The sequence below is a fragment of the Protopterus annectens genome, chromosome 1.part1 (genome assembly GCF_019279795.1).
Source record: "Protopterus annectens isolate FY-2018-M chromosome 1.part1, PAN1.0, whole genome shotgun sequence".
Taxonomy (NCBI): Eukaryota; Metazoa; Chordata; order Ceratodontiformes; family Protopteridae; genus Protopterus; species Protopterus annectens.
In genome coordinates this window covers 155,472,089-155,481,193 of record NC_056726.1, presented here as the reverse complement: position 1 = coordinate 155,481,193, position 9,105 = coordinate 155,472,089, and positions in this window count along the sequence as shown.

Below are 9,105 nucleotides of genomic sequence, written 5' to 3'. Positions count from 1 at the left end.
GTCAATCTCATACTGTTAGAGAAACAGGAGATAAAGGAGAACTTGGAGCACCTGTTGATTATTACAGTGAGACAAGTTACATTCTGAGTAAGGCCTCAAGGCTATATTGTTACTCTTTGAGATATTATTATCAGATTTAACGTTATGTTTGGTGATAAGTTCAGAATTTCCTGTAGCGCATCAAGTTTCTGGGCACAGCTGTTGAAATCCCTGTGCCATATTCCTAGAAATTGATTCCTCTTTGTGTCTTCCTTTATGGAACTGTAGTTTTATTGTCCGTTTTGGGTCTATTCCTGCATCTTTCCAGCCCCTGCTATCAAGCACGCTTTAACGTGCTTTAGCGCGGAGTTGCCACTAGAGCAGCATCGGGCAGCGCCGGTTAAACAAGGTTAAACTCTTTCTGGCTCCAGAAAGTCTGTTCTTCAATTTTTCCCTTAGAACTGCTCTGTTAGGAACGTAAACAGTTTACACCTTCACTAAAAAGTGCAGCACTTGTTCCAAATAGCTTTTTCTTCTCAAAAAGCTCAGCACTTGTCTTATAAGCATATCCCTTGTCTTATAAGCATTCTCTTTGCAGGTCAAGCACTCCTACATTATACAAATCTCTCACTAGTAAAACCCCCCAGGAGTGCCCACTTCCCTGCTAAGCCCACTACTTTTCTGTCTCATACCAACTCATAATTCTTTCTAGCATGTCAAAGGGTCAGATGCTGGCGTCCTCTCCTGCCCAGTTGGTGAATCTGGGAATTCTGAGACAATGTTACAATTGCCTCATGTACACGGACAACCCTCTCCTCCTCCCACGTAACACTAACACTTGTGAGAGATGCAGCTATTTAGCCAGACTGGAGGCTGAGCTCTCTCAACTCAGGACTGGCAAGACCAGGCAGGAGGAGAAGGCAACTACACACACCACAATACCAGTCTCACATAACTCAACCACACCACTGAATCAAACACATAAACACACTAAGACATACTCGGAGGCTTTGAGTAAAAATTTACCTAAACAGCAGAGGCCTCCAAAGCAGACACCCAAGCAACTGCAAACTCAATACACCACACAAACAACACATAAACAACAAAATCAGTGTGCAAAGCAGTCACTGCCCTTAAGGCCAAATACAACACCAAACATACTTGTCATAGGTGACTCCATAGTCAGACACACTGACGTCCCGCTCACCAGACTGAGTAAGGAGAAGGTCACAGTAAGCTGCCTGTCGGGCGCTAGAATCCGCCACATAACGCAAGCACTCAGGTCTCTCAACAGCAGGTACAAGTACGACTCACTCATTGTCCACGCTGGTGTCAACGACCTGAGACGTACCTCCTTGGACTACATGAAAAGAGACATTGAGGAGCTCTCTGATTATGTAGCCCAGGCAGGTATGACCCTGACCTTGAGCAGTATCCTACCTTCACCTAGAATGATGCCACAATACAGTGATAAGATGATCAGCTTTAATAATTGGCTTAAATTCTGGTGTCATTCAAAGGGGATCATATGTCTGTCTGCCTGGGATGACATGCTGGACAAGCCACGCTGCTTCGCAAGGGACGGCTTGCACCTGTCACCCCTAGGCTTCCGGATATTGGCAAAGGCTCTTGCCACCCCATAGTGCCTTTTTAGGCAAGGCTCAAATTCTAAACCTACCACCCTAGAACACAAAAAAGGAAAAACTAAGGGTAATGCTGCTCAATGCCAGAAGTCTCAATCTCAAGATGCACGCACTCGAGGCCCTTCTCAGTATGGAGAACATCGATGTCTGTGCTGTGACAGAAACCTGGTTCAAGGCTCCTGAGAGCACCCCAGCACTATCAGGTTTCACCTCATATCATGCGTTCCGGCCCCAAAATCCGGACAACACCAAGAAAGGGGGGGTGTCCATATTCATAAAGGACACCCACACCTCAAGGTTGGTGGCAACGCACGATGCATCGGAGACCATCCAGGTGCAATTAACCATAGGCAAGATTGCTCTGCAATTTGTAGCAGGTTACAGGCCACCCTCTCAAACTCAGGAACCTCACATGGCCTTCCTGAAAACATTGGAGGGGATAAATGTATCTCCAAACACCATCATACTAGGTGATTTCAACTACCCTAATATAGACTGGGAACACTACTCAAGCCCAAACACTCTAGCCCAAAGGTTCCTGGAGTTCATAAACTCAAATGCCATGGAACAACTAGTCACCATCCCCACAAGAGGAAAAAACATACTTGATCTCATCATCACGAACATGGGATCACAATGTTCAACACCGGAAGTATACCCTTCACTGGTGAGATCAGATCATAAACTAATCTCGCTGGAGGTCCTCATCCCGCCCCCACTTGAAATAAAAAAGACCACAGTGAAAAACTTCTCAAAAGCCGACTTCATACTTCTAAAAACTAGTGTGGTCTCCTTTAAGGCCCCTGAGCCAGTGGTAAACATTACTCAAACCGCTGAATCACTTACAAATGCCTTCTACCAGCACCTACAGGACTGCATGGATCAGGCAATCCCAAACAAAACTAAGACTCTTTGTACCAAAGGCAAGCGTCCAGTCTGGTGGACCCAGCCATAAACAAGCTCTACAACAAAAGGAGGAAGCTACTACAAGATAGAGCAAAATCCTTGAAAGGTAAGACACCTTTGATCATTATAAGTAAAAACTAAGAGCTCTCATAAAATCATCCAAGGCAAATTTTGAGAGAAAAATCGCCAAGGACTCAAAAGACAATCATAAGGCCTTCTTTAGCTATGTTAGAAACCTAGGAGGAAACTCCCAGATATGCTGAGAATTAGTTCAAAATGATGTGAAGATTACTGAACCTACACACATTGCCAACATACTGGCTGACAGGTTCAGTGCAAACTTCTCCCCTCCCCAAAAGGAGAGATATCTATACCAGAGGATTGTAGCCCCAAACATCTCCAACGCCCAGGTGAGAACTGCTCTCCAAGGCAAAACACAGCATCCATGGGACGGATGGTGTCCCCGGCTGTGTGCTCCACGAACTCAATGAGGAATTAAACCCGCAGTTAGGACAGCTGTTTAATCTTAGCCTCACCTCAGGATACGTACCCAAGGAGTGGCGCACGGAGACTGTGGTCCCACTTCACAAGGGCGGCGCCTCCACCGACCCTGGAAATTACCGTCCCATTAGCTTGACAAGCCTTATCTGCAAAGCCATGGAGAGGATCATAATGGAACTCATAAATAAAGACATAGGGAACTTGCAGACTTTGGATCCAACCCAGTTTGGCTTTGTCAAAGGCAGATCATGCCTTTTAAACTTGGTTGACTTTTTCGAGACAGTCACCAAGGCCATTGATGAGGAAAGGCAGTCCATACAGCCTACCTCGACCTGGCAAAGGCCTTCGACACAATACCCCACTCAGGTATCATCGAAAAACTCATCAGCTTGAATGTAAACCCATACATCACAAGATGGGTTGCAAACTGGCTAAGTGACAGAACCCACAGGGTCAGAGTTGCTGGAGCCATGTCAGACTCAATGCCTGTCACAAGTGGTGTCCCACAGGGCTCAGTCCTGGGTCCACTCTTGTTCGGCATCTACTTTTCTGAAGTACAAGCAAACACAGGAGGGTTATGGCTGACAAAGTTTGCAGATGACTGCAACCTGGGCGCCATAGTCGAAAACACATCTGACACAGATATCCTTCAGAAGGGCCTCACAGAAAAGGATAACTGGTGCCAGAGCCATGGCCTAAAGTTAAACGCCAAGAAATGCATAGTCATACCCTTCGGGAAAAACAAGGTTACCCCTAGCTACCATATAGGTGGCAATGCACTGAGCACAGAAGAAGTCATCAGGGATCTGGGGACCCAGGTTGACAGTAGCCTTTCGTTTGACACTCATGTTGCTAAAGTAGTTAGGAAAACCTTCTACATTGCCCACCTGATCATGAAGGGATTCACATCTAGATCAAGGGAGGTCATCGTCCCCCTGTACTCATCACTCATTAGACCTATGATTGAGTACAATGCCCCATTCGGAATGTATCTGACCCGACACCTGCAGCAGCTGGAAAGGCCCCAAAGTTCCTCACCAAAAGGATAAAGGGTCTCAAAATATGTCTTATGCTGCCCGACTGAAAGAACTCCAGCTCTATTCAGTCTCATACCGCTTGCTCAGAGGTGACCTGTGCCTGACATATAAGTCCATGTCAAACCCAGATTTGATGAATATGCTTCACCTCAAAAAATCTAGATCCCTCAGAACCACAAAGGCGGGAGACTTAAACCTTGACACGGTTATTAATAGAATGTGCTGGAGGGACAGATTCATCACCCAGAGACTCCCTATGCTGTGGAACAAAATCCCGGTACATGTGAGGCAGAGCACCTCGCTGGCCTTGTTCAAGAGGAATCTTGACCAATGGATGGGAGATCGCAGATATACCCCAGGGATTACTTCAGTGTCACTGCTTGACAGAGGCACAGCAAAATAATAGGCATAGTTTTATTCAAACTAAAGGGGTGGCGAAAGCCACATAACTATGGGCTAGGCTTATAAATGCCCTTGGGCAGATAGCCTAGTATGAACCTATGAACCTATGAACCTATGATAGGGAATGTTAGCTGTACACTTTAGAGTTTGACAGCTCCGACAGCACATTTCAAATGTCATGAAAAGAAAGGGAATTATTGGATTACTGACCTCATATGTTGAATAAGTTACAAAAAGAAAATAAAAGAAAAAAATAGATCCTATCACAGTGCAGAGCATAATGCAGTCCCACAAAATAGTCATCACAGACTTCAACCTTGCGTAAGCAGATATTGCTGAGGAGGTAGTACACAGCTCAAACTTTTAACTTAGCTATCACTTTAACTCAAATGATTAAGGTTATAAACTACTATCAGCCTTTTCCTTGTAGTCCTTTGTTTGTGTCTATCAGTCTCCATTTGCCTACTATGTGTTCTAACTTAGACAGTCATTGCTTCTAGGGTGCCCAATAGAAGAAACAAATAAAATAAAACATAAAAAGCTACTAATGTATATAAAAAAGACAGGAAAGGTGTTAGATATGATCATGTTTCACCTAGAAAATAGTTAAACACAGAAACTACTTCCTGTTTAAGAAGACTTTCAGAGAGTTGGTCTTGCAAATAACTGAATTTTATAAAAGAAGTGGGCAACAGATGAAAAAAAAATTCTGTTATCATCCCCAAGGTTTTTCTTCTCATTAACTATATTATATTATATTATATTATATTATAAGCATTCTATATCCATCATCACACCATAATAACTAAAAATGGAGTGTGATCTGCACTTTTGTCATTGTGGATCTTTCTTCCTAATATTCATATATTAGTATTTAGTGCTACATTCAGTTACTGGTTCACAGTACAAGGAAGGCATAAAGTGTACTGAAAGAAAGGCTATAAAGCACTCCAGACTGTAAAAATTTCACTCAGTTTTGGAAATTGAGTATCTTAAGGTATCACACAGTAGTAAATGGGGGAAATGAATATGTTTACGTTGGTCTGCAGAACAAAAGGGCATTGCATTCAAACTTTTCTCTCTTCCACCCAAGTCACTGATGCAGCAGCAACACAAGGTTTATTGGAACTCAGTGGCTAAATTATTAGAATAATCTCTTAATTTCTCTTCAGTACATCTATTTCCTTCAAAAAAGAAAAATTATAAGTATTATTTTTGTCTGTCTGCCTATGTGCTTGAATATGTATTTATTTTAATTCTGCCATTAATAATTTTCTAAATGATTTTTCTCCAGCCTGTAACAGTGTATTAGTTCTGACATTTGGATCATATAACTTTCAAAGTTACACCTCATAGCAAAGTCATCTAAATATGCTGACACCATTTTGCTCATACCTGCATAATTTTCAGAGGGCACATTTATCATGTCTCATTTTTTAATTTTTTTATTATAAATTCTTCAAACCATTTCCTCAGCCTCCATTCTATGATCTTTACCGTATTGATGGTGTCCTTTGGACAGAAAATTTTAAACTTACCAAAGTAAATAATGTGACAGTAATGCAGAGAAAGACACTTTCTCTAAAGCTCAAAAGCATGAGATAACATCATGATGCAATGGCCATTACTGCTAGTCCATAAGTCCTCATTCATATACTGAAGCGGGTCTATATTATATTCTCGAAAGCTGACACTGTCGTCACGAGAATATCGAACGCTCAGAATCTTGAGCGTGTAAACGGAAATCTCCATAAGGGGAGATTTCTGTTTACTGCAATGTAGTGCGGTCTCAGAGTTGGTATATTTAAGAAGCGGGGGGTGTGGGGGCTGCTTAAACCCATTTGGGTACTTTTTTCTTTTTTTTGTCTTTTTATAAGGTCGATGTTTGAAGACATCGACCATATGTTGTTCGATGTTTTCAAACGTCGATCTTATAATATGAACATTGAAGCTTAACCTCTAGTGGCAATCTGTGTGGAATTTACAAAATCCTCCCATAACCACTTGGTTTTCGTTTGGTTTCCATGACTTCCCATCCTCCCAACTTCAGGTTATTATCTAATCTAATTTATCCTTGTACATAGCATTTGTTTTTATTTTTCCTTATTCTTACGGCCTAAGTCTAACTTAAAAAGGCCCACAAAGACTGTTCCCTTACCAGATAATAAATAAGTACACAACAAAATCATTAACAAAATAACAAAAACAAAACTATGCTTATTAGCAAATGCAGTACTAAAGAATGCTGGCAAACTTATTAACCAACCTATTATACTCTGGCTCCTTCTTTGCCATCACAACAGCTATCTGGAAAATCACCTTTATAGTTGTTGTGCATCTCGTGACCTTATCTGTTAGCTTCACATATCTTTATCAGTCAGAAGAATGATCTCAATGTTTTTGCTGACTACAACTTCATCAAGATTAAAGACTCAGAATTTTAAGTAGATCACTGCTTGGAGAATAACATATTAATTTTCCTACTCAAAATTCAGTATGATTTCTGACCTTAAAAAAATATAACTTTATTCTCTTTTCATGTAGCATTCAAAATTTGCTGTTGAAACTAAAGAAATATGCTGCAGAAAGTGAGTTATATGAGAAATTCCTTCATGAAAAATCACAAGCATTAACAGTGTTAACTGTTCACTCCACAGTTTCAATATTTACACAATAACGGCAAAGTATAAAGACATGGGGCCTGATTCCAACAGACTCGTTGTCTATATAAGTGACTGACTTCAGTGAAAGCCTGCCCTGATTCCAACAGATTTGCTCTCAGTGTAAGTGACGACCTTTAGTGCAAGATCTTATCTATAGCTTACATGGTGTGGGGGCGGGGGCAGATTCAAAAAGACTTGCTCTCAGTGTAAGTGATGTCCTTCAGTGTAAGGCCCATTTATAAATAGGCTTAAACCAGGGGGTCAGATTCCAAAAGACCTGCTCTCAGTGTAAGTGACTTACTCAGAGATGGAGTCTTCTGGAATCTAGCCTATGGCATACACTGAGCATTGCTCATGTAAAGCTACATGTGGGGAAAAGTTCAGTTTGTAATTCAAAGACTACCCATGCTGCAATAATGATATGTACCTACGCAGTAAGCAGTACACAGACTGACAAATTACACTGTATTCACAGGACTACTACTTCAGTTGAGATGGACAGCTAGTCGACAGAAGAAAACTGCCCACAGCGGCGAAATTATAGCAGTTACAGGGGCGTGGCCATCAAAATACAACTGAATAAGCCCCTGGCAATCTTAACTGTACATTAAGCACCTATTGGAACTAATGGGGGGGGGGGCAGAAAAGGAAGAACAATGCTCAGCTTGACTGGCTCTGCTCAATAAGAGGGAAGCATAAGCTTTGGGTGTACTCTTCTGAATTTAATTTCTGTTGGAGACCAAAGTTCTCATGGAGGTGCTTGTCTACAAGTTGGAGACAGAGCCATCTAAGCATGTCACACATAGAAGAGTGGACATCCACTGCAATAACCCATTACATGTCAACTCCTTGAAAGCCAATTAGCATGTCCACAGGAGTAGTAAGATGTCATGTCATATCCCAATCCTCCTCCTTATTGATGATGACACCACACCAGGTACACTTTACCCTGGTGTACAGGGACTTAATAATTTGTAGGGCTCTCACGAGTGGCAATAAACGGACCAGTAGAGCGGCTGGAAGGGTAAGCTCCAAGGTCAAGAAGAAGAATGTAAACAAAAAATTGCATGTACATATATAAGAGAAAGTCAGTGACCTTGAAACTGTACACGAAGGCAAGACAAATGCAATACTTTCGGTGTTAACTGATGTCCCAAATGCACTACAAAAACAGTAAGTACGGCAGTAAAAAATGCAGAGCACCCTTACAAAAAGTAGCCACCCCCTTCCCGGGAACTTCAAGCATGACAAAATGTCTAGGACACAGCTTGGGATACTCTGCACCCTGAAAAGACAGTAACCCCCTTCTTGAACAGAACTGATATAAGAGGTATGGGTGCACAGCATGCAATGTTACATACCCTAATAAGAGGTAGCCCTCCTTCCTAAGCACTTCAACCATAAGATGTATAGTACACTGTCTGTGACACCCTCTACCCTGAAAAGATATAATTTGCTTTTTCAAGCATTTTAGCATTATAAGAGGTACAGTGGATATAAAAAGAGTACACATACCCCTGTTAAAATGCCAGGTTTTTGTGATATAAAAAAATGAGACCACAATAAATAATTTTAAAACTTTTCCCACTTTTAATATGACCTATAGCCTGTACAGTTTAATTGAAAAAAAAATATATAAAAAATAAAAAACGTACAATAAGCTGGTTGCATAAGTGTGTACTCCCTTAAACTAATACTTTATTGAAGCAACTTTTGATTTAATTACAGCATTCAGTCTTCCTGGAGTCTATCAGCATGCCACATCTTGACTTGGCAATATTTGCCCACTCTTCCTTGCAAAAGCACTCAAAATCTATCAGATTGTGAGGGCATCTCTTGTGCACAGCCCTCTTCAGGTCACCCCACAGATTTTCTATTGGATTTAGCTCTGGGATTTTCTATTGGATTTAGAGGTTTGGGCTCTGGCTGGGCCATTCCAAAACTTTAATTTTCTTCTGGTGAAACCATTCTTTT